The 20,587-nt window shown below is 45.7% G+C and overlaps 1 long non-coding RNA gene across 1 annotated transcript; it reads right to left on the bottom strand.

Moving 5' to 3' along the window:
* Positions 1-14,111: 14,111 nt before the first annotated feature.
* Positions 14,112-19,752, bottom strand: LOC140212700 (uncharacterized). The gene is made up of 3 exons (XR_011889784.1): positions 19,671-19,752; positions 15,156-15,441; positions 14,112-14,293 (listed from the first exon to the last, which is right to left on the bottom strand). It is a non-coding gene; the product is annotated as an uncharacterized lncRNA (long non-coding RNA).
* Between the last annotated feature and the right edge of the window lie 835 nt (positions 19,753-20,587).

Below are 20,587 nucleotides of genomic sequence, written 5' to 3'. Positions count from 1 at the left end.
GGATGGAGGGCTATTGTTCAGATGGGACTAGGCAGAATAATAGTTTGACAGGAGTTATAAACTAAAACTTCATGTTACTTTTTCCAAACAGAATTTGCTACGAACACAATTAAAATCCCTTGCATGATTGTCTGCATTTGAAGTGTTCATGTAGAGAACTGGAAACGTTTTATTGGAAGAAACGGGATTAGGAAAGACAATGGGAAAATTGACACAACATGGGAGATGGGAAGAAAGGCTCTCCTGAAAAGATAACAGTGTCAAATAACAGCAACATTTCCTCGATAAATATGCAGGCATACAGAATCCATCCTCAGTCAACTCTCAGTAAAGTAGTTACAGACATTTTATGGCCATCACCCTGTATGATTTGATTTCAGAAGGACCGGGGTGAACGTTCCATCAGTGTATGGCCTGGATGTGACTGTTGTCATCAGTGGGAGGAGATGGTGTTGCAACCTGCACTCCAGATCGTTGAGCTTCCTAAAGGCATGGAACGCTGTGTTAGTGTTTAATGAGGGAGATGTGGGGTGTATATCACCACGGTATAGACACTGACAAGTTGTACAGACTGTAGCCCTCTGCAGCAAAACGCAGTGCGGTAGGAAAACAAAACTCAGCATCCGATTAGAAAGAAACAAGGAGGGAACCAGGCTTCCCTCAGAGACCACATTTGCCTTGAATGTTGGCAACTTGTGACACGCGTTCCATGGTTAGTGGCATGACAAGCAGGGCCGCTGCTTCAGGTCCAGCATCCCAGGTGTAATCCTGACCTTGGGTGTTGTCTGCCAGGAGGTTGCACTGTTCTACTGTGAACGCATGGGTTTCCCACTGTGTCCCAAAAACACAGGGTAAGTTAGCTGGGTTCTGTTAATCATCTGTAGTGTGGGTGAGTGGTAGGAGATTTGACAAGGGTCCGTGGGCGAATGAGTGAACAGGTGGTAAGGAAATTTTTAATTTTAATTATTTTTTATTCAGAGGGGGAAGTATATTGATAGGATTGTTCTGAGACCTGGTAAAAATCCAATGACTGAATATCCTCTTGTTGTATATCATAGATACGAAAGAATTCACTTAAAGCAAAATTGTCCTGAAGGTATTGGGTCAGTCTCTAATCAACCCATCAACAATAGTACTGAAGAAAAACTGAACAAAGTGTTTCCAATTATTTCTATGGAAATAGTGACTTTATTTGTAAGGATATGTAATCCTTGGTACTGTCAGTAGAGCAATATACAAAAGTAAGGTTTCATTAAACCTTTAATGGCTCTGTGGTTACGGAGGCATACGGTGCGTTGGCCTTCATCAATCATGGGATTCAGTTTAAGAGCCGAGAGGTAATGTTGCAACTATATAGGACCCTGGTCAGACCCCACATGGAGTAATGTGTTCAATTCTGGTCGCCTATAGCAGGGGTCCCCAACCAATTTTGCACTGTGGACCTGTTTAATATTGACATATTCTTGCGGACCGGTCAACCCGGGGGGGGGGGGGGGGGGGGTGGGTAGGGTTGCCAACGGACAAGAGTAGCAGTCAAATACGTTGTTTACCCCAAGAAAGGCTACCATGACAATGAAGCCTTGTGCGGGCACCAGTGCGTATGCGTGACCTGCCAATTTTTTTTTCTGCAAATCGTTTTTGGTGATTCTGTTCGGGGGTGGGGGTGTTAATCATGACAATAGTATAGGTGATAAGTGCCTAATACACTCAATTTCATTTCTAAAAGGGCTTATCTAACAAATTTAATATTAAACACACAGCGCATATTTTCCTCACATGAATGTAGTGATAAGTCAATTATCAGGAGAGGACAGGGGAGCTTGAAGTAAGTATTGAACGAACTTCTAGTAGAAGTGGCAGAATCAGGTTCGACATCATCATTTAAAGTTAAAATAGATAACTATATGGACAGGAAAGGAATGGAGGGTTATGGGCTGAGTGCAGGTCGGTGGGACTAAGGGAGGGTAGCGTTCGGCACAGACTAGAAGGGCCGAGATGGCCTGTTTCCATGTTGTAATTGTTATATGGTAAGACAAGACAGGTCCCCCTGCAGGGCAATGGCAGAATGGCCTGACTTACCCCACGGAGGCAAGGACAAGACAAGACAGATCCTCCCGCAAGGCAATGGCAAACAGCCTGACTTACCCCACGGAGGCAAGGACAAGACAGATCCTCCCACAAGGCAATGGCAGAACAGCCTGACTTATCCCACGGAGGCGAGGACAAGAAGAGACAAACACCGAAAAACGACAGACAGTTCCATCTTTGCATCAGGGTTGCTTTGAGTCGCAGTTATGGCCAGCAACCTCAGCTGGCTACAGAAACAGCCGGATCCCTACCTAGCTCGGAGTGGCTGACAGCCACTCAGCTGGCCCAGGAAACAACCGAATCCATACCGCAAAGACAGCTCTGACTACCAACAGCAAGGCTCCTTGAAGTGATGGTTCTCCAACTCAGCCTAAAGATGACAAGTGGCCACTCTAGCCTTCCACCAGCAGGTTGCTCCCAGGGGATCTTGACAAGACAAACCAGCCCCCAACACACGACCCCAAGGCCACTTATATTCCAAGCCCCAAGATGGAAATCAGGTGCCTATGATTAACTCAACCAAAACAAGGGACAGCTGGAAGACCCGGAGTCTGAGTCCACGGACCGGAGCATGAACCGGAATGCAGATTCACGGACCGGACCATGACACTCTCAGTGAGAGAATAATGTGTAAGGACATGGGAAATGGGGAGAATGATGTTGTTCTACCAGACCCTCTCAGTGAGTGAATAGTGTGGAAGGACATGGGGAATGGGGATATTGGTGTTGTTCCTCTAGAACCTCTTGCTTGATATATACCTCTGTTAGGGTGCATTCTCCAGTTACCTTCTAAGGTAACCGTAGCCTTCAGCCAGGAACAGATGTCATCAGTTGGTTCCCAACCTTCACAGAGATTTTTGACCATTAACCACAACACCCTCCAGTTGGTGGGCCGGCAGTGGTGGCCAAATCACTGCCCATCTGCTCCTGGCTTCCAGCTCCCCTCCTATCCTACTCCAAATCCAACAAGGGGCTCGTTCTGCCTCTTCCCCCATCCTGCCAGCTGCTTGTTTTTTCTCCTTTCGTCCAGGCCCAGACAACAACTGCCATGGAATGAGGATAATGGTGTTCTTCTACCAGACCCTCACAGTGAGTGAATAATGTGGAAAATTGGGGAATGGGGATAATGGTGTTCTTCTACCAGACCCTTTCAGTAAGTGAATAATGTGGATGGACATGGGGAATGTGATAATGATGTTGTTCTACTAGACCCTCTCAGTGAGTGAATAATGTGGAAGGACATGAGGAATGGGCATAATTGTGTTGTTTTTCCAATCCCTCGCACAGTGAGTTAAATGTCCCCAAGGATGAAAATGGCCATGTTGTTCATTTGGACATCTGGCCAGGATCAGAGCCCGACACCATCCAGACAGATTTACTGACATTTTAATTGTGCCATGGGAGCTTGCTGTGTGCAGTCCGATTCCTCAGCTTCCTGCAGATCTCCATAAAGTCCATGAACGCAATTGAAGAGAATACTTCATTAGCTGCATGGCAATCTTATGTCATGTTGGAATACCTGTGCTCCTGTCTGGGAAGTCACACACACAAAATGCCGTAGAAACACCCCAGTGCTGACAGCATCGACGCAGAGGACTATAGGTTTTGGTGGTTCAGCTGAAGACCCTTCCCCTGGACTGGAAATAAATGGCGAAAGTCCCATCATAAGAAGGTGTCGGGAGTACAAGCTGGCGGGTGATCGGTGGGACAAGTGGAGTTGGAAGGAAGGTGAGGGAAGCAGCTGGTTGATGATTGGTGAAGAGGTGAAGCGCTGAAGAAGAAGGATTCTGATAGGAGGGGACCATGGAAGAAAGGGAAGGAAGAGGGTCGCCAGAGGGAGCTGATGGCCAGGTGTGGCGAAGAGAATGGCTGAGAGGAGAACCAGAATGGGAAATGGAAAAAGGAAAGAAGAGGAGGAGGAGGAAATAATTGCTAGAAGTTCAGAATAAGAATCAGTTTTATTATCACAGGCACATGTCAAAAAATGTGTTAACTTAGCAGCAGTAGTACAATGCAATAAATGATAATATTGAAAGAAAATATAAATAAGTAAATCAATTTCACTACGAATACATATATATGTGTGTGTGTGTGTGTATTAAATAGTTAAATTAAACCTAGTGCGAAACAGAAAAGATATTGAAAATGTGAGGTTATGCTCATGGGTCAATGCCCATTTAGACATCTGATGGCAGAAGGAAAGCAGCCGTTCCTGAATATTCAGGTTCCTGTCCCTCCTCCCTGATGGGAACAATGAGAAAACAGCATATCCTGACTGATGGGGGCCCTAATAATGGACGCTGCCTTTCTGACACACTGACCCTCAGGATCTCTCGGATGCTATGGAGGCTGAAAGCCAAGATGGAGCTGACTATCTTTACCATGCTGTAGACCAACACCCCACCCCCATACCAGACAGTGATGCAGCCTTGCAGAATGCTCTCCACAGTACATCTGTAGAAGGTTTCAAGTGTTTTAAGTGACAATCCAAATCCCAATGAAATAGAAACAAGAAACATAGAAAATAGGTGCAGGAGTAGGCCATTCGACCCTTCGAGCCTGCACCGCCATTTATTATCATCATGGCTGATCACCCAACTCAGAACCCTGTACCAGCCTTCTCTCCATACCCCCTGATCCCCGTAGCCACAAGGACCATATCTAACTCCCTCTTAAATATAGCCAATGAACTGGCCTCAACTGTTTCCTGTGGCAGAGAATTCCACAGATTCACCACTCTCTGTGTGAAGAAGTTTTTCCTAATCTCGGTCCTAAAAGGCTTCCCCTTTATCCTCAAACTGTGACCCCTCGTTCTGGACTTCCCCAACATCGGGAACAATCTTCCTGCACCTAGCCTGTCCAATCCCTTTAGGATTTTATACATTTCAATCAGATCCCCCCTCAATCTTATAAATTCCAACGAGTACAAGCCCAGTTCATCCAGTCTTTCTTCATATGAAAGTCCTGCCATCCCAGGAATCAATCTGGTGAACCGTCTTTGTATTCCCTCTATGGCAAGGATGTCTTTCCTCAGATTAGGGGACCAAAACTGCACACAATACTCCAGGTGTGGTCTCACCAAGGCCTTGTACAACTGCAATAGTACCTCCCTGCTCCTGTACTCAAATTCTCTCGCTATAAATGCCAGCATACCATTCGCCTTTTTCACCGCCTGCTGTACCTGCATGCCCACTTTCAATGAGTGGTGTATAATGACACCCAGGTCTCGTTGCACCTCCCCTTTTCCTAATCGGCCACCATTCAGATAATAATCTGTTTTCCTATTTTTGCTACCAAAGTGGATAACTTCACATTTATCCACATTAAATTGCATCTGCCATGAATTTGCCCACTCACCCAACCTATCCAAGTCACTCTGCATCCTCTTAGCATCCTCCTCACAGCTAACACTGCCACCCAGCTTCGTGTCATCCGCAAACTAGAGATGCTGCATTTAATTCCCTCATCCAAGTCATTAATATATATTGTAAACAACTGGGGTCCCAGCACTGAGCCTTGCAGTACCCCACTAGTCACCGCCTGCCATTCTGAAAAGGTCCCGTTTATTCCCACTCTTTGCTTCCTGTCTGCCAACCAATTCTCTGTCCACATCAATACCTTACCCCCAATACCATGTGCTTTAAGTTTGCACACTAATCTCCTGTGTGGGACCTTGTCTAAAGCCTTTTGAAAATCCAAATATACCACATCCACTGGTTCTCCCCTATCCACTCTACTAGTTACATCCTCAAAAAGTTCTATGAGATTCGACAGACATGACTTTCCTTTCACAAATCCATTCTGACTTTGTCCGATGATTTCACCGCTTTCCAAATGTGCTGTTATCACATCTTTGATAACTGACTCTAGCAGTTTCCCCATCACCGATGTTAGGCTAACCGGTCTATAGTTCCCTGGTTTCTCTCTCCCTCCTTTTTTAAAAAGTGGAGTTACATTAGCCACCCTCCAATCCTCAGGAACTAGTCCAGAATCTAAAGAGTTTTGAAAAATTATCACTAATGCATCCACTATTTCTTGGGCTACTTCCTTAAGCACTGTGGGATGCAGACCATCTGGCCCTGGGGATTTATCTGCCTTTAATCCCTTCAATTTACCTAACACCACTTCCCTACTAACATGTATTTCGCTCAGTTCCTCCATCTCACTGGACCCTGTGTCCCCCTACTATTTCCGGAAGATTATTTATGTCCTCCTTAGTGAAGACAGAACCAAAGTAATTATTCAATTGGTCTGCCATGTCCTTGCTCCCCATAATCAATTCACCTGTTTCTGTCTGTAGGGGACCTACATTTGTCTTAACCAATCTTTTTCTTTTCATATATCTATAAAAGCTTTTACAGTCAGTTTTTATGTTCCCTGCCAGTTTTCTCTCATAATCTTTTTCCCCTTCCTAATTAAGCCCTTTGTCCTCCTCTGTTGAACTCTGAATTTCTCCCAGTCCTCAGGTGAGCCACTTTCTCTGGCTAATTTGTATGCTGCTTCTTTGGAATTGATACTATCCCTAATTTCTCTTGTCAGCTACGGGTGCACTACCTTCCTTGATTTATTCTTTTGCCAAACTGGGATGAACAATTGTTGTAGTTCATCCATGCGATCTTTAAATGCTTGCCATTGCATATCCACCGTCAACCCTTTAAGTGTCATTTGCCAGTCTAGCTTAGCTAATTTACGTCTCATATCTTCAAAGTTACCCCTCTTTAAGTTCAGAACCTTTGTTTCTGAATTAACTATGTCACTCTCCGTCTTAATGAAGAATTCCACCATATTATGGTCACTCTTACCCAAGGGGCCTCTCACGACAAGATTGCGAATTAACCCTTCCTCATTGCTCAAAACCCAGTCCAGAATAACCTGCTCTCTAGTTGGTTCCTCGACATGTTGGTTCAAAAAACCATCCCGCATACATTCCAAGAAATCCTCTTCCTCAGCACCTTTACCAATTTGGTTCACCCAATCTACATGTAGATTGAAGTCACCCATTATAACTGCTGTTCCTTTATTGCACACATTTCTAATTTCCTGTTTCATACCATCTCCGACCTCACTACTACTGTTAGGTGGCCTGTACACAACTCCCACCAGCGTCTTCTGCCCCTTAGGGTTACGCAGCTCTACCCATATCGATTCCACATCTTCCCGGCTTAGGTTCTGCCTGTCGCCCTGGCTACGAAGGATGGGTCTGGCCCCACTCCCATGCAACGCCCCAGTCAGCTAGTCGTTGCCAGCATACCTGTCCTATGTAGCAAAGTTCTTCCAGGAGAATGCCTTTGACCACAGGGCCATCAGACAGTGGACGGCACGTAATGTCCTGCAGGAACTGCAGGAGAAGGACGTGATGGACACAGTGGGGTGGTTCCCTGAGCAGACCGTCCAGTTCATCTGGCAAAATGCCTCATCGCCAGTTCTCACAAACAGGCACCAGGAACTCGCCTGGCTGGCGGTGAGAGGGGCCCTCCCAGTCAGAGCCCTCCTGTACGCCCGGAATGTCGTCTCCGCACCCCACTGCCCACGGGAGGACTGCAGAGAGGAGGAGTCTGTGACCCACCTCTTTGCACACTGCCAGTTCGCAAAGAGGGTGTGGAGGAGGATGGACGGGCTAGTGTCACGTTTCATCCCCAGCAGCTGCGTAACAGAGGACTCTCTGATCTACGGGCTGTTCCTGGGGACGCACACGGAGACCAACATCCGGTGCTGCTGGCAGATCATCAACTCGGTGAAAGACGCTCTTTGGTTGGCCCGAAACTTGATGATCTACCAGCACATGGAGATGTCCGTGGGAGAATGCTGCCGACTGGCACATTCTCGGCTGCAGGAGTACGTGCTGAGGGACGCACTGAAACTCGGTGCGGCCACCGCAAGGGCCCGGTGGGGAAGAACCACAGTATAGGTTTCTCCACCCGTGGGAGTGGGAGGGGTCGGGGGGCGGGGAGTATACCCCTCAACAATGATATGGTAAGCTGAACTACTGGAGTGCCACGTGGGTGGCTATAAATGTGGATATGTACTGACTATAATGGAAACGTATGTAAAGGATGGGAAGTTATTGAATGGTTTATTGTATATATTTATTTTTGAATAAAGTATATTTTGAAATAAAAAAAGTCCTTCCTTTCTATTGCGTTAATCTCCTCTCTAACCAGCAACGCCACCCCACCTCCTTTTCTTTCATGTCTATCCCTCCTGAATATTGAATATCCTTGAATGTTGAGCTCCCATCCTTGGTCACTCTGGAGCCATGTCTCTGTGATCCCAACTATATCATATTCATTAATAAGAATCTGCACTTTTAATTCATCCACCTTGTTACGAATGCTCCTTGCATTGACACACAGTCACTGTCTTGCCTTCTTCATAGCTGCATCAATATCTTGGGGCCAGTTAGACCCTCAGAGATTTTGGCATCCAAAAATAGATATTCATGCCATCAGGTGAGAGGTTACCCAAAAGGAAAATGAGATGTTGTAAGCCTTTCTTTCCATCACATGACAGTTAAATGCACTTACCAAATCAGTTTTATATTTTCCTTTCCTTTTTACCTCTAACAAATGCCAGTCTATGTCAGGCCATACAAGCTTCCATGGAGCTACAAGCGGATAAACTACTGAAGGACTTATCCTCAGATCAAACACTCCACATTCTTTAGCAATATCATTCTCTACCCGACTAAAGGTATCCCTCTGAAACCTCCCATTTTCCCAGCACTCCTGCAACACTCCTTTAGTCGGGTGAGAATCATTGTGCCCCTGCAAATTAGCCCAGTAGTTTGCCATCAGTTGCATCCTTCTTAGTTCCAAAGGCATTATTCCCATTTCTACCTGTAGGGCTGACACTGGTGATGTTTTAAAAGCCCCACTGCACACTCTCAATGCCCGAGCCTGAATCACATCCAGTTTCTATGGGGGATTCTAGCTGCTGATCCATATACTATATTTCCATCGTCCAATACAGATCTCACTAAAGCCACATACATTCTCTTCAAAGCTGAACAACCTGCTCCCCATTCCCTACCAGTCAAACATCTCATCACATTTATTACTTTTTTACATTTCTCCTCAACTTTCCTGATATGATCTGCCCATGTTAATTGTGAATCAAATATATGTTATGTGATGGAAAAGTATAGTGATTATACTCAGATTTATACGGATGGTGCTAAGGAACCTGCAACAGGAGTGACAGGGTTTGGGGTGGTCATACCAGCAAAAGAAATTGGAATCAGCAGAAGAACATCTAATAAGTTAGGGGTGTTTACAGTGGAGATGCTGGCAGTGTTGGTTGCGTTGCAATGGGTGGAGAAAGCTAGACAAATCAAAGTGTTGATATGCTCAGATTCATCCTCAGTTCTAGCAAGTTTAAGGTCTTTTCACACAAACAGTCGGCAAGATGTACTTTATGAAGTCTTTCAGTCAGTCACAAGAATTGCAAATCAGGGAGGTCAGGTAAAATTTCTATGGGTTCCAGCACATGCAGGGGTGAAGGGGAATGAGAGGGTGGATGAGTTGGCAAAAGAGTGTTGCGATACTAGGGTAGGTAGTGGATACAGAAGAGAGGAAACTGTGTGGACTGGGTTAAGGCTGGGGCACTGGACGTTAAAAAAAACATTGTAAATGATAGGGAAACACCAGACAGGATTGTGTGAGAAACGTCAGGAAGGGGAGTCAGTAGAACATGTAGTTCTGAGTTGCAGAAAGAATGGGATACAGAGAGAGATGATGAGAATTAATCAACGGGAACTGGGAGTGCAGGAATTCACATTAAAAGGGTTGCTGGGCATGGGTGACAGAGCACAGGTCAGGGTATTTTTAGCATTCTTAAGGGCTACAGGAGTTTTTTTTATAGGATATGACGGATAAGCAGGAACAGGGTACTAGTATGGCCAAAGATGGGAGGATAAAATGTAGGTTAGGGTATGTGTTAGTGTGTGATTGGGTGAAGGGATTTAGAATGTAAGTCTATTGCACACTCTGGACAGAAGGTGGCGCTAATACACCATTAAGCTGGGTGCCAACCGCCATAAAACAAGACAGAGCTGAAGAAGAAACCTTTCTTTCCGTTCCTACAGTAACCGTTTGGCATACAGGATTCAGGAACCAGAATGAACTTCACTGGAGTACATCTGTCGTGACACAAGAGTGCATCCACTCTGAGCATAATTGGATTGCTGCAGATTGTGTCTTGACACGAATCAGTTGCACATTAAATTCATCCTGCACTGTTTAAAAAGCCTTTCAGCTACAGTTCACTGGAGAGCTTTGAACAGAAATCAGCAGAAGACGTTTCCCTGAACTGAGTCACATTGGGACTCGGTGACAATCCACCTTTCAGATTCAGACTGTCCTGGTCAAACACGGTGGAAATCAGTAAAACATCTCCAGAAGTCTAGCGAAAACTTACACAGATCATAACCAGTTGCTTCTGAAATGGGAGGAAGTGAAAATTCTCACACCTTTATAGGGAGTGATGTCACAGAAAAACAGTCTCCAACATCAGAGAACAATACCCCACCATAGATCACACCTACACAGAGCGATGTGACAGGGAACCAATATCCATCATCCGGGACAACCCCCCCACCTCCCTGCCCCCCAGTCAGTTCCAACTTTATGCAACAGACTGTTCAATAAGATTGGGCCCTTGTTTTCTTTTTTCTCATTTCTTTACTAACCATATAGTCTTGGTGGAAAAAGATCTTGGCGATTGTAGGGATGACTTGCAGTGGACTGAAAAGCTTGAGAGTGTAGATATTAAGAAAGAGGATGTGCTGGAGCTTCAGGAAAACATCCAGTTGAATAAGACACCAGGACCAGATGGGATGTACCCCAGGCTACTGTGGGAAGCAAGGGTGGAGATTGCTGAACCTCTGGTAATGATCTTTGCATCATCAATGAGGACAGGAGAGGCGCTGGAGGATTGGAGAGTTGCGGATGTTGTTCTGTTATTCAAGAAAGGGAGTAGAAATATATTCGGAAATTATAGGCCAGTGAGTCTTACTTCAGTTATTGGCAAGTTGATGGAGAAGATCCTGAGAGGCAGGATTTGTGAACATTTGGAGAGGCATAATATGATTAGGAATAGTCAGCATGGCTTTGTCAAAGGCAGGTCATGCCTTACGAGCCTGATTGAATTTTTTGAGGATGTGACTAAGTACATTGAAGAAGGTAGAGCCATAGTTGTAGTGTACATGGATTTTAGCAAGCCATGCAAGGCTTATTGAGAAAGTAAGGAGGCATGGGATCCAAGGGGACGTTGCTTTGTGTATCCAGAACTGGCTTGCCCACAGAAGGCAAAGTGTGGTTGTAGATGGGTCATATTCTGCATGGAGGCCAGTGACCAGTGGTGTGCCTCAGGGATCTGTCCTCGGACCCCTACTCTTTGTGAATTTTATAAATGACCTGGATGAGGAAGTGGAGGGATGGGTTAGTAAATTTGCTGATGACACAAAGGTTGGGTGTGTTGTGGATAGTGTGGAGGGCTGTCAGAAGTTACAGCGGGACATTGATAGGATGCAAAACTAGGCTGAGAAATGGCAGATGGAGTTCAATCCAGATAAGTGTGAGGTGGTTCATTTTGGTAGGTCAAATATGATGGCAGAAGATAGTATTAATGGTAAGACTCGGCAGTGTGGAGGATCAGAGGGATCTTGGGGTCTGAGTCCATAAGACACTCAAAGCTGCTACACAGGTTGACTCTGTGGTTAAGAAGGCATGCAGTGCGTTGGCCTTCGTCAATCGTGGGATTGAGTTTAAGAGCCGAGAGGTAATGTTGCAGCTCCTTAGGACCCTTGTCAGACCCCACTTGGAGTACTGTGCTCACTTCTGGTCGCCTCACTGTAGGAAGGATGTGGAAACCATGGACAGGGTGCAGAGGTGATTTACAAGGATGTTGCCTGGATTGGAGGGCATGCCTTGTGAGAATAAATTGAGTGAACTCAGCCTTTTCTCCTTGGAGCGACGGAGAATGAGAGGTGGCTGATAGAGGTGTACAAGATAATCAGAAGCATTGATTGTGTGGATAGTCAGAGGCTTTTCCCCAGGGCTGAGTTGGCTAGCACGAGAGGGCACAGTTTTAAGGTGCTTGGAAGCAGGTACAGAGGAGATGTCAGGGGTAAGTTTTTCTACGCAGAGTGGTGAGTGCATGGAATGGGCTGCCGGCAGAGGTGGTGGAGGCGGAAACAAAACGGTCTTTTAAGAGATTCCTGGATAGGTACATGGAGCTTAGAAAAATATAGAGAGCTATGGGTAACCCTGTGTAATTTCTAAGGTAGGGACATGTCCAGCACAGCTTTGTGGGCCAAAGGGCCTGTATTGTGCTGTAGATTTTCTTTGTTTCCATGTGTCAATGTTCCCACCGCTGTCTCTCCCTCCCTCAATCATACAGGTAAAATATCATCAACACGTTATCTACGGGGGAGGCAAAAGAACTGATGCAACATGACAGTGGTTTGCAACCTTTAAATATATTTAATACATTTTGGAAAGAGATACATTTACAAAAAGCAGGAGGTTAAGGACTAAAATTTTCACTCAGTAGATCAGTAAGATATAAAATGATTCCTTCTCAAATTTAAGCAGCGTTGTATCATGTCCAAGATGGAAGAGTCTGGAGCGCAAGTGGACAGGGGCATCAGTGCACTGTAGAGGCGTTGCATCGCCTAGGAACGGCTGAAGCGGTTTTCTGCAGATCATTGCCAACGTGGACTGTTACCACCTGCAAGATGAAAAGTGAAAATTTACTTTGAACTTGGAACTTTGAAAAATTTTCTATCGAAGTATGTACAGTATTGTGCCAAATTCTTAGGGGCAGACACACACACACAAACATATATACAAATAGCGTGCCAAAGACTCTTGGACAGCACTGTAGTAATTTTATGCATTACACTATACTGCTGCTGCAAAAAAATACAGATTTCATTATGTATGTGAGTGATGATCAATCTGATTCTGATGTGGGTCTCTATTGTGGACTGGGAGAGGGGGGGATCATGGTTGGGAATAGGGGAAGGGAGAGGCAGTGAGTGGGAAGCACCAGAGAGACATCTGTAATGATCAATAAACCAATTGTTTGGAATCAAATGGCCTTGCCTGGTGTCTCAGGGCTGGGTGTGTCTGCAACCACACCATCCAAGTGCACTGGCACTCCTCCTCTGCCACCTGACCCACACCCCTCCCGCGGTGCACCACCCTCGACATTCCCAACATTCTTTGCTCCTGCCAGATTTACAAACTCGATCTCCGCTCCATGTTGACAACTACAGGGCCGTGTGCAGAAGTCTCAGGCACCCTAGCTAGATAGATATGTAACGCTCGGCTCGATCAACTCACGTCCGTCTAGGGGAACTGCCGGAGGCCCTACCAAACTGTGTACTCACGTTTGCATAGGTGCTATGTAATGCACCCCGATACAAGCCCACACTGTAAGATATCAGTCAATACACAATGTACAGTTAAGTTACACTTTATAACTCTTTTTGGTGGTGTGGTTAGTGGACACAAAAAAAAACAAAGGTGCCACTCAGTAAATTTGTCAGATTTGTGCACCAAATTGAGTCGTTGGAGCTCACACCTCCCCGATCCGTCCACGAACGACCTCCTGGGTGGGGGAGCGGGATGAAGTAAAACCAAGTGAAAACAGATCTCTACAAAGTGCTCTAAATTAATTACAATTATTAAACACAAAACAATTGACTGCATAAGTATTTTTCCCCTTCAAGTCACTATTTAACAGATGCACCTTTGGCAGCAATTACAGCCTTGAGTCTGTGTGGACAGGTCTCCATCAGCTTTGCACATCTGGACACTGCAATTTTTCCCCTTCCCTTTCCTTCTTTACAAAACTGCTCAAACTCTGCTAGACTGCATGGGGATTCCATGGGGCAATATCGTAGCGTAGTGGTTAGCACAATACTTTACAGTACCGGCACTAAATGACACTAAACAATCTTGAATGTTTTTCGATAGCTGAAGTATTCAGTTCATACCCCAGACAGGATCTGCTGCATGAGTTGGTTACGGGACAGTGTCATGGAACCGGACTGTAGGAACCGGCCCGAGCACCAGCAGAATCAAGTTGCCGAGAGGTTTCCCAACGTGTCTGCCTATCCCGAGAGGGTGACCGAGGACAGGAGCAGAGGGAAGCTGTGCGTGTCCTCCAAGCCCCCAGCTTTGCTCCTCCGTGGCTCTACCTGTTGCACAAAACCCAGGATTAGACAAAGGGACCTCAACAATCATGGCAGGTAAAAAAAAAGGTGAACGCCAGAAGTTTTATTCTACTATTGGTTCCAGCCCCTCCACCCATCTCCTTGGTGGCCTTCTCTTGACCTTTGACTCTGCATTTAATTTTGACTTCACTTTCGCCCAGTTTTCGCATGTTCCTGAGGGTGCGGAATTCTCCTGTTCTGTTCTATGTCACTGCCTTGGGCACACGTGCATTCCTTTTCACCCACGATGTTGTACCAACTTTTAACCTACTTTAAGATCAATCTAACCCTTCTCTCCTACTTAACTCTCTATTTTTCCATCATCATGTGTTCGTCTCAACATTTCTTGAATGCCCCTAATGTATCTGCCTTTAGCACCACCCATGACAGGGCGTTCCATGCACCCACTACTCTCTGCCTCTACCATCCCCTCTATACTTCCCTCCAATGGCCTGAAATTATGCCTCCTGGCATTTGCCATTTCTGCCTGGGAAGAAAACTCTGGCTATCCAGTTGATCTGTGCTTCTTATAGTCTTATACACTTCCATCAAGTCACCCCTCATCCTCCTTCGCTCCAAAGAGAAAAGCCTCAGCTGGCAAAACCTACCTTCACCAGACATGTCCTCTAATTCAGGCAGCATCCTGGTAAATCTCCTCTGCACCTCACCTAAAGCTTCCACATCCTTCCTGTAATGAGGTGACTGGAACTGAACACAATACTCCCCAAGTGTAGTCTAACTAGGGTTTTGTTAGAGCTGCAACATTACCTCGCGCCTCTTGAACTCAATCCCCTACCTAATGAAGGTGAGCACAACATATGCCTTCTTAACCACCTTAACAACTTACGTGGTAACTTCAAGAGATCTATGGACCTGGATCCCAAGAACCCTCTGTTTCTCCACGCTGCTAAGAATATTGCCATTATCTTTGTAATCTGCCTTCAAATTCTAGGCCTTGGACCTGCTGTTGCTCAAGGCCTTGAGCTTCCTGTTGATAGAGGCTCCACGGCAACCAGCTCTGGCTCATCATCTGCTCTGACTGGAGACAATTCACAGCTGTGGCCCACATTCTTCCCCTCCCAGCTGCCTGCTCGCTGGCTTGGGCTGGAGACAATTCCTATCACTTGGCTGGTCTGAAGGAGACAGAAGAAAAAAAACTTTGAAAACAGCTGGCATTTTAAAACACTCAGTAAAAAACAATCTTGGCAGCCAGTGTCAGATGAACTTCCTGACCTTGTGACGCTCAGAATACCATTCAGTTTCGCCTCAGAGACTCAGAGAGGCGTGCAGAAGAATCCATGGCAATGGCACCAGTGACAAGAACACGATGTAGTCAAAGGTTTATTTTCATGATATTATAGAATAACATGACTCTAATAATGCCATCCCTGATACCGTAACAGGTCAGTGAGCAGCCCAGGGAGAGGGGACCATTTAATGCGGTGAGATGTGAGAAGCCCCAGTGCTACTCCCCTTTCAGACAGGTGATAAAGGCAGATTTATTACAGGCAATCAAATAATGGAGGGTGGGTCAAAAGAAACTGCTTTCAGCGGCAGGAGGGTCCATAACTGGAGGAAAGAGATTGAGGATAATTCTTAAGTTGCCATAAATCTCTTCACTTTGGTTACTGAGATTCCAGTTCCTGGGTTTCCGCTCAGGCCTCTTGTTCAGTCTGGACTCAGCCTAGGCCTGGGTCAGAGGGGCAGTGAAGTAATTTCTTTTTAACATAGACAGTTGTGATTTAGAATTCACTGTAGCCTGGCCTGCTGAGTTCCTCCAGCATTTTGTGTGCGTTATTTTAGATATTTCCCTGAAGGGTAAACGCCACACGGGAGCTGGACTATAATGTGTGGTTAAAGGTGTAGTTGGGGGGTGGGGTGGAGATACATCTCTACCAAGGGAGGTGTAAGGTGCTCCTTCCCTCCACTAGTCTGCAGGTCACCCTTGGGCAAGGAATAGCACCTGCTTAGCCCTCCCGATCAGGGTCACATCAAACCACGGAAGCAGGTGGTGGTTGGTTCTATGAACAGCCGGTGCATATCACAAGTCCTGGTTATACGACCACGGACGCCAGGCAGACAGTCTCTGAAGAGAATTCATAATGGCTAGGGTCACCCGTCTTGTGAAGACACTGCCCCAGAAGAGGTTTGCCATTGCCCACAGTGCCAAAGACCATGATTGCCCACATCATACGACATGACACATAATGATGATGGTGAAAGGTGTAAGAAAGTAAAATATGAGAGAGAGAGACAGAGACAGACAGACAGAGACAGAACGTTACTGTACAGGGAGAGCTGGGGGGGAGGGGTGGTCACAGAAAGTTAGCTGTGACTAATGTAGATAACGACAAAGACAAATGAGATTCTACACACAAAATACTGGAGGAAATCAGCAAGTCAGTCAGCATCTATGGAAATGAATAAACAGTTGACGTTTCTGGGCCAAGACCCTACATCAGGACTGGAAAGGGAAGGGGGAAGAAGCCAGAATAAATAAGGTGGGGAGAAGGGAAGGAGGACACGCTGGAAGATTATGTGTGGAGCCAGGTGGGTGGGGGAGCGTGATGAAGTAAGAAGCTGGAAAGTGATAGGTGGAAAAGACCCAACTGTTAATGTCCTGGAGGGGCCACCATTGTCCAGAGTCTCAGCAGGACAGCCCACATAAATACTGTGGTACCAGAGCAGATTGGATGTTGAGGACTCAATGAAGACATCCCCATCTTAAGCCTCTTCCCTTCCTAATTCCCTTTCTCCCATGGTCCACTCTCCTCTCCCATCAGATTCCTCCTTCTTCAGCCCTTTAACTCTTCCACCCCTCCCAGGGGTTCCCAACCTTTTACTTGCCATGGACCAGTACAATTAAGCAAGGGGTCTCAGAGTGAATGTGGCGAGGATGTTTCTCATGGTAGGGAGTCTAAGACCAGAGGACAGCCTCATAATAGCGAGGTGTCCTTTTAGAGATGAATAGGAAGATGAGAAGAAAGTTCTTTAGCCAGAGAGTGGTGAATCTGTGGCGTTTATTGCCACAGTCAGCTGTGAAGGCCGAGTAGTTTTGTATATTTAAGGCAGAGGTTGGTCAGGGCATGAAGGGATAAAGGGAGAAGGCAGGAGATTGGCGCTGAGAGGGAAAATGGATCAGCCATGATGAAATGCAGAGCAGACTAATGGCCTAATTCTGCTCCCATATCTTGTGGCTTTATAATATTGGGAACCCCTGACCTAAACCCTTCCAGCTTCTAACTTTATCCATCTTCCCCCTTGCCTGGTCTCACCTATCACCTGCCAGCTTGTACTCCTTCCCTCCACGCTCCCACCACCTCCCAGTCTTATTCTGGCTTCTTCCCAGTTCCTTTCCAGTCCTGATGAGGGGGTCTGGGTTTGAAACATCGACTCTTTATTCCTCACCAGAGTTGCTGCCTGACCTGCTGAGTTCCTCCAGCACTTGGTGTGTGTGTTGTGGGTTGGAAGCTAAATATGCTTGACCCTGATGGACTGAGAGAGACACAACCTCCACCTACTGGCTGTTTATTAACACGTAAACCAGTACAGGGAAAAAAAAGAATTGAATCTGCCTGATGGGTCCATTTCTTGCCAGATGTCTTGCTATTTCTTCTTTAATGATAGCTTTCAAGCATTTTCCCAACTACAGATGTTAAACTAACTGACCTGTAGTTACCTGCATTTGCCTACATTATTCTTTGAACAGTGGCGTGACATTCGCCATCTTCTGATCCACCAGAACCTGGAAGGGTCCAGAGAATTTTAGTAAATTATCACCAAAGCCTCCACTATAACTTCTGCCATCTCTTTCAGTACCCTGGGATGCATTCCATCAGGACCAGAGGACTTATGTATCTTCAGGCCCTCAAGTTTGCTCAGCACTACCTCTTTAATGATAGCTATTGTATCGAGGTCTTCACCTCCCATCACTTCCATAACATCTCTCTTTGGCATGTTACACATGTCCTTCACCGTGAAGACCAACACAAAATAGTCATTCAAAGCTTCTGCTAGTTCCTCGTTACCCAATATCAATTCCCACTTCTCATTCTCCCAGGAACCTTCGTTCATTTTAGCCACACTCTTCCACTTTATATAATTATAAAAACTTTTACTATCCATTTTTATATTTTGTGATAGTTTATTTTCTTTCTTTATTCCCTTTCTTTATTACTTGCTTGATGGTTCTTTGTTGCTTTTTAAAGTTTTCCCAGTCTTCCAGTTTCCCACTACTCTTGGAGGCTTTCTGTTCACAAGCTTTTAGTTTGCCGCCTTCTTTAATTTCCATAGTTATCTCAGACTGGCTCTACCCAACCTTACTGTCCTTGCTTTTAACTGGAATATACTTTTATTGAGCACCGTGAAAAATCTCTTTGAAAGTCTTCCACTGCTCTTCAATAGTCCCACCATATAGCCTGTGTTCCCAGACTACACTACACTTGGTCATCCCATTATAGTCTCCATTGTTTAGACATAATACACTGGTTTTAGATCAAACTTTTGCACCCTCCATTTGTATGGGAAACTCAGTCATACTGTAATCACTCTTTCCAAGAGGATCCCTAACTACAAGATCACTAATTTTACCCTTCTCATTGCACAGGACCACAGTCCTCCTCAAGACTGTCTCGAGCAACTTGATTCACCCAATCTATGTGCAAGTTAGTCCCCCATGATAACTGCTGTTCCATTCTTACATGCCTGAGATATTTCTGTTTATTGCCTGTGCCACTGTAATGTTATTATTCGGTGGCCAATCGACAACTCCCACCAGTGATTTTTAATACTAAGCCATTGTACCAATATTAACAATGCCCTCTCCCACCCCTTCAATGTTCCAACCTTATGCCCAGTAGGGACAACACACTCGGCTGTTCCAGAGGTAGCAGTACCGGGGGCAAGAATCACCCATGAGTCTAACAGTGAGGGGGGTGGGGTGCTCTTTGACATAGGAATGGAAGTGTACCTGACCTTGCACTCAACGTCAGTGAGACCAAAGAACTGATTACAGACCTCAAAGGGTATGACGAGGGATCACACGTCAATCCTCATAGAGGGATCAGAAGTGGAGAGGGTGAGCGATTTCAAGTTCCTGGGTGTCAACATCTCTAAGGATCTATCCTGGGCCCAATATATTGATGCAGTTACAAAGAAGGCACAACTTCGGCTATATATCATGAGGAGGCTGAGGTGATTTAGTATGTCTGCAAAGACACTGGAAAATCTCTACAGATGTACCATGGAGAGCATTCTAATGGGCTGCATGGCCATCTGATATGGAGGTGAGGTGGGCACTGCACAGGACCGAAAGGAGCTACAGAAAGTTGTGAACTCAGTCAGCTCCATCATGAGCACTCACCTCCCCAGCATCCAGGACATCTTCAAGGAGCGATGCCTCAAAAAGACGGCATCCATCATTAAGGACCCCCGTCGCCCAGAGCATGCCCTCTTCTCATTTCAACCGTCAGGGAGGAGGTACAGGAACCTGAAGACACAAACTCAACGATTCAGGAACAGCTCCTTCCCCTCAGCCATCAGGTTTCTGAATGGACAATGAAACCATGAACACGAGCTCACTACTTTTCTCCCCCTCTTTTTGCACTACTTAATTAATTTAACTATTATCTACATACTGCCATTGCCTTTTGGTGCCACAGTAAGAGCCTTAATTGAGTGCCAGTCTAGTTGGATTTTCTCAACCATTTATGCCCAGAAAGTGCTGGCCCTCCACTTTTCAATACATAACTGCTGTGTTTGGCCTCCATATGTCACATTCCCTTTCGTAAGACCATAAGACAAAGGAGCAGAATTAGGTCATTCAGCCCATCGAGTCCACTCCACCATTTCATCATGGCTGATCTCGGATGCCATTCAACCCCATACACCTGCCCTCTCACTATATCCCCTGATTCCCTGACCAATCAGGAATCTATCAACTTCCGCTTTAAATATACCCACAGACTTGGCCTCCACCACAGTCTGTGGCAGCGCATTCCACAGATTCACACTTTGGCTAGAAAAAATTCCTCTTTACTTCTGATCTAAAAGGTTGCCTGTCAATTTTAATGCCATGCCCTGTACCTCTGTATACTTCTATTAGAGGAAACATCTTCTCCACATCCACCCTATCTAGTCCTTTCAACATTCAGTAGGTTTCAATGAGATCCCCACGCATTCTTCTAAATTCCAGTGAGCACAGGCCCAAAGCTGCCAAACACTCCTCATATGTTAACTCCTTCATTCCCAGACTCATCCTCATGAACCTCCTCTGGACTC

This window comes from Mobula birostris, chromosome 20 (genome assembly GCF_030028105.1).
Source record: "Mobula birostris isolate sMobBir1 chromosome 20, sMobBir1.hap1, whole genome shotgun sequence".
NCBI lineage: Eukaryota > Metazoa > Chordata > Chondrichthyes > Myliobatiformes > Myliobatidae > Mobula > Mobula birostris.
The sequence above is the reverse complement of the archived record's forward strand: the minus strand, read 5'-3'. Positions and strand labels throughout refer to the sequence as shown.